Source organism: Otolemur garnettii, unplaced genomic scaffold (assembly GCF_000181295.1).
Source record: "Otolemur garnettii isolate 467f Iridium unplaced genomic scaffold, OtoGar3 scaffold00237, whole genome shotgun sequence".
Classification (NCBI taxonomy): domain Eukaryota; kingdom Metazoa; phylum Chordata; class Mammalia; order Primates; family Galagidae; genus Otolemur; species Otolemur garnettii.
The window spans coordinates 918,620-924,466 of NW_003852632.1; positions in this window are offsets into that span (position 1 = coordinate 918,620).

The following is a 5,847-nucleotide window of genomic DNA, read 5'->3' on the forward strand; positions in this document are numbered from 1 at the left end:
AGGCAGTATCTTTGAGCAGGGGGACAGAGCCATGGGGATATGGAAATGCTACCTCCATGGAAGGATGAAGGGCAGTGGGTGGGCAGGGAGCTCCATTGTGGTCCAGTAGTAGGACTTGTTGGTGGACGTTATCCCTGCCAACCTATTGGGAGCTGGGTTGACAGGTTTCACTGAGATGGTCCAAGCAGAACTGGGGAGACCGTCTTGAGACACATGCAGGTAGAAGAAGCACATGGCCAAGAGCAGCAGCCCCACCAAACAGGGCTCCATGGATAGCACTCCTCTCCCGGAGCACCTGAGTCCTCACCTCTCTTTTCTGCCAGTGCGCATCCAGACAGCAGTTCTTTCCCACTGCACCTGAGGCCTCATATTCCCTTTCTGCTAGGTGCATCCAGACAGCACTCCTCTCCTAACGTATCAGAGTCTGCACCTCCCCTTTGTGCTAGTGTGCACGTACACAGCACTCCACTCCCAGAGCACCTGGATCCTCACCTACCCTTTCTGCCAGTGTGCATCCAGACAGCATTCGTCTCTGAGCCCAATCGAGTTTTCACCTATCCTTTCTGCTAGTGTGCATGCAGACAGCACTCCTGTCCCAATACACCCAAGTCTTCATCTTCCCTTTCTGCTAATGTGCATCCAGATAGCACTCTGCTCCTAACGCATCTGAGTGCTCAAATCCCTGTTCTGGTAGTGTGCATCCAGACAGTCAACACTTCCAACACACCCAACTCCTCACCTCTCCTTTCTGCTAGTGTGCATGCAGACAGCCCAGCTCTCCCAATACACCCAAGTCCTCATCTCTCTTTTTTGCTATTGTGCATCCAGACAGCACTCCTTTCCCAGAGCACCCGACTCTTCACTTCTCCCTCCTGGAAGTGTGCATCTAGACAGCACTCATCGCCCAAAGTGCCTGAAACCTCCTCACCTCTCCTTTCTGCCAATATACATCTATATAGCAATCCTTCCCCAGATGCTCCAGAGTTCTCACCTACCTTTTCTGACAGTGTGTATCTAGACAGCACTCCTCTCCAAACATACTCAAGTCCTCCATCACAATTCTGCCAGTGTACATCCAGATAGTACTCCTCTCCCAGTGCACGTGAGTTCTCATCTCTCCTTTCTACTCGTGTGCACACAAGTACATATATAGATATATATGTACATACATGTACATGTACTTCTGACCACATGAGTAGAAAGGAGAGATAAGGACTCATGCACACTGGGAAAAGTATGTACGCATATGCACTCGTATGTACATGTGTGCACATATATATTTGTATACATGTAAATACGTATGCATACTTGTACACACATGTGGACACATTTACATACATGTGCACACATGTATATACATGTAAATATATCTACATACTTTTAAATACATGTGCACACATGGACATACCTATACATTCATGTGCACACATGTATACACATGTATGTACTTGTACAGACTTGTTTACACATGTACATACATGTATATATTTGTGCATGCATGTATATAAATGTGCACACATACACATTTATGAACTTGTACATGTATATACATGTACATCCTTGTGCACACAGGTGGCTGGCACAATGCCTAGATCTTTTCCTATTGCAGTTGTCATTCTTGTATAGCTGGCCTTAGCTGTGTTCGAACCGCACATGACTGGTGTCTTAACCCCTGTTTTATGGGTGTGAAGCCTATTTTCCCTACTTTTTTTTTTTCCTGAGACAGATTATCAAGCTGTCACCCTGGTAGAGTGCTGTGGCATCACAGCTCACAGCAACCTGAATCTCATGGACTGAAGCAATTCTCTTTCCTCAGTCTCCTGAGTAGCTGGGAGTACAGGCGCCAGCCACAAAACCCAGCTTTCTTTTTCTTTGTTGCAGTTGTCATTGTTGTTTTAACTGGCCTGAGCCAGGTTCGAACTCGCCATACTTAGTGTATGTGGCCAGTGAGCTATGGGCAGTGCCTTGTCTATCTTTTAATTTGATTATTTGCTGCTGAGTTGTAAGAGTTATGTTTGTATTCTAGATGTCAATCCTTAGTCAGATTTGGTGTTTTTAAGATATTCCTAATCTGAGGATATATCCACTGAGATGTATCTAGTTTTTTAAATATGTTTTAATAGGTCACTTTATTAAATAACTAATTTGTTGTCAGATCAGTATATTGGCTTGTTAGGTGACATCATTCCTTCCTAATGTGTCACAGCCTAACATAGACCATGCCAGGTGTGAGAACATTCTCTTTTATTCAGTTTATTCATAACAGCGTATGGAATGAAAATGGACAGGTAGATAGTTGCTTGTCAGAGAAGTTGTGTTAGTGTTTCAACATACCCTACCTAGTTTAAGTGGAGCCCTATGGAAAGTTGTTTCATACACTATCTTCTTCCTCACCCAACATCCCCACCTGTTCCTGTCTGCCTTTTCCACCTACCAACTCTGAGTTATCCTAACCCTCAAAAGTTCTCATTTAGAAGATACCTTACTCCAACTCTTACCTGTGGGATTAAATAGCCTGGAGCTTGGATAATGAGCTATGGCCAAAACCAAGATTTTTTAAAAAATTAAATCATAGCTGTGTAATTAATTAAATCATAGCTGTGTGATTAATGCAATCATGGGGTACAATGTGCTGGTTTTATATCAAACTGGTTAACATAGCCTTCACGGCATTTTCTTCATTATTGTTTTAAGACATTTACATTCTACATATAGTAAATTTCACATGTACCCTTGTAAGTTATAGCGAAGGTGTGATCCCACCGATTAACCTCCCTCCACCCATCCTTCCCCACACCCCGTCCCTCTCCTCTTTCCACTTCTTCTTGGACTATAATTGGGTTATAGCTCAAAATCAAGATTTTTTTTTAAGGAGCCTTTGGCAGAAACATTAAGATTAGCATCTTAGCTGGGCACGGTGGCTCATGCCTGTAATCCTCATATTCTAGGAGGCCAAGGGGTTTGGATTACCTGAAAACATAGGTTCCAGACCGGCCTGAGCAGGAGTGAAACCCTGCCTCTAGAAATAACTGGACGTTTTGGCAGGTGCTTGTAGTCCAGCTACTTGGGAGACTGAGGCAAGAGAATTGCTTGAGCCCAAGAGTTTCAGATTGCTGTGAGCTGTGACATGATGGTACTCTACCGAGGGTAACAAAGTGAGACTCTGTTTCAAAAAAAAAAAAAAATTTCATATATATGAAAATTAAATCCAGGAAAAAATGGATACTGGGAGAAATAAGGTTTTAGCTGTACTTAAAAATGCCCATGAGAAGTTAGGCACCTTAGCTCACATCTGTAATCCCAGTGTTACGGGGATTTCTTTCTTTGGTAAGTCCTTGGCCTCAGGGATTCAAAGAATGAACCTGCAGACAACAGATCAGTGGTAAGATAGGATTTTATTAGACAGAAAAGGATAAAAAACCACCAGAGCTTTTGGACAGAAGGAATAAAAAGCACCAGAGCTTCTGCCAGAGGGAAAGACCCAGGTGGGGCGTCTGCATATGGGTCCTTTGTCTAGGGGTATAAGGTCTTGAGGATAGCATTTATCCAGGACTTGGTAGATGGAAACACTTTTTCAGTTTTAATGAGTGTTATTGACAAATGAATGAATACCTTCCCTCTAGTGTTGCCATAAGGGTCTCACGGAACAGCGATGCTGCGAAGAATAAGCACGCTTATTGAAATTGTGTTTTAAATAAAGGTGACCATCTGCTTGCTCAGGCAAAATGTCAAGCCTTCTTTATTTGCTGTTGGTTTATATAGACAATCTTGTGCATGCGCACTATACAGCAATGACCTCATTTTTTTTTTCCACTTTTTTTTTTTTAATTGAATGGTAACTATGTACATTAATGCACTTCTGGGGTACAGTGTGGGGTTTTCACATGCAATCTGAAATACTTCCATCAAGCAATGACCACATTCATTACAATCCCTCTGCACATGCACATTGGACATCAATGACTTCATTAATCTATTCAAACATTTTATGACCACCGCCCCTGTAAGTAGCTCCTCCCTGGTAATCTGATAATCCACCCAACATACACCTTTAAGCATAACCCTTTCAACATAATCTGGTTTAACATAACTTAATGAAGAACTTGTTGTCAGTCATTACTTTCTTTGTTCTTATCTGATGAAGCCTGAGGCTACAGGGGAAAGAAACAATTTGAATGTCTGTTCTACTAACCATGCCATTTGAAGGCAGTTACTTCGAATCTTTAAGCAGAGCTTAGAGAAACTTCTTGGGCATACAGGAATTTGTGTGCAAACCTCTGTCCCATGTAGGCCTTAAGTCAGGGGGTTTTTGCTGGAGCCTTTTATAAGGAACTCTCAGGCTGTACTTCTCAAAAACCTTTCATGAGCACAGGTTTCATCTGTGCCATTAGATACCTGTATGTATTGGGTAAACTCCTCTACTCTTGAGGTCCCCTAACACATTTCCATTCCCTGATCCATCAGCAAGCGACCTTCATCCTTACCACAGATTAGGAAATGTTACTGATGGGTACCTGGCCAGTTTTCCAAAGGGCTTTTTCATTGGCCTTATAAAATCAACCTTAATTACTTAATGCAGTTTGGAAATGCTATTCCAGCCAAAGCCTTGGTAATGTTAGGTCCACAGCTAACCTGACCACATGGGATCACCTCAGTTTCTCACAAGTGTGCCTGCACAAAGTATTTTCACTGCTCTCTCTCAAATAGCATTTTTGGCCAGAGGCATATAGGCATTTTCCCTATACTCTAGCTAGGGGAAAAGGTCAGGACATTCCCTTCATGAAGGTGCCTAGGCCTGGGGAAAGCTTAACTCCAGCAGGGGCAGGAGGAAAGCTAAGCAGACTAGGTCAGCTATTCTGCTTCAGCTTAGCTTCTTAGACTCCATCTGGCAGGCCACACTTTTCTGGCTTCAGCTTCACCTAGGCTTCCCAAAGTGCTAGGATGGACTTTTCATCAGTCACACTGTGGGAGTAAATGCTTTTTAGGGTCAGAAATGTAGATCTATTTATTCCTTGAACTCGTTGTTCCCAGTGTGTAAGTGGATGCTACTTGGAATGTAAGCACCTCTGTGTAGGTGGTAAACTAGCTCTACCCTAATGACTGACAGGCAAGCAATTTGGCCACAAGGATCATGGGAATACTAGATTCAAGGCACAAATAACAAAGCTCTTGTCTGGTTAATAAATGAAACGGACCACATACAAACCTTTTGAAAGTGTATGTCGTTCTTTAATTTTGTGTGTTGCTCAGTTATGAAGAGGCAAGAAAATACAAAATCGAAGTTTTAGGGATAGCTTATGGGCTCAGTGATTTTTGTTTGTTGGTCAGCTAACTTGTTTGTTTTTGTCTTATCTAAGCCTGTGAGAATATCTAAGAGGATTAAAAAAAAATCCCGCTACTAGGCCAGTACGTTGGCTCACTCCTGTGATCCTCGCACTCTGGGAGGCTAAGGTGAGTGGATTGCCCTGAGCTCACAGGTTAGAGACCAGCCTGACCAAGAGTGAGACCCCCATCCCTAAAAATAGCCAGATGTTATGGCAGGCACCTGTAATCCCAGTGGCTTCCAGAGGCTGAGGCAGCAGGATGCCAACAGCCCAAGTCTGAGGTTTTAGTGAACTATGACGCCATTCCCTTACCCAGAATCACAGCAGCTTTAAAGCCAGCTATAACCTGTGACCTCCCCCCCCCCCACATGCTTACAGAGGTCCTGCCTTTCCAGGCCAAACTCATGTACACCTTCCACATATGGATTGATGATTTTATATGTCATTCCCATCTCCCTGAAATGTATGAAGCCAAGCTGTAACTCAACCATGTGGGACCACTATAGAACTCAGAACCAACCTT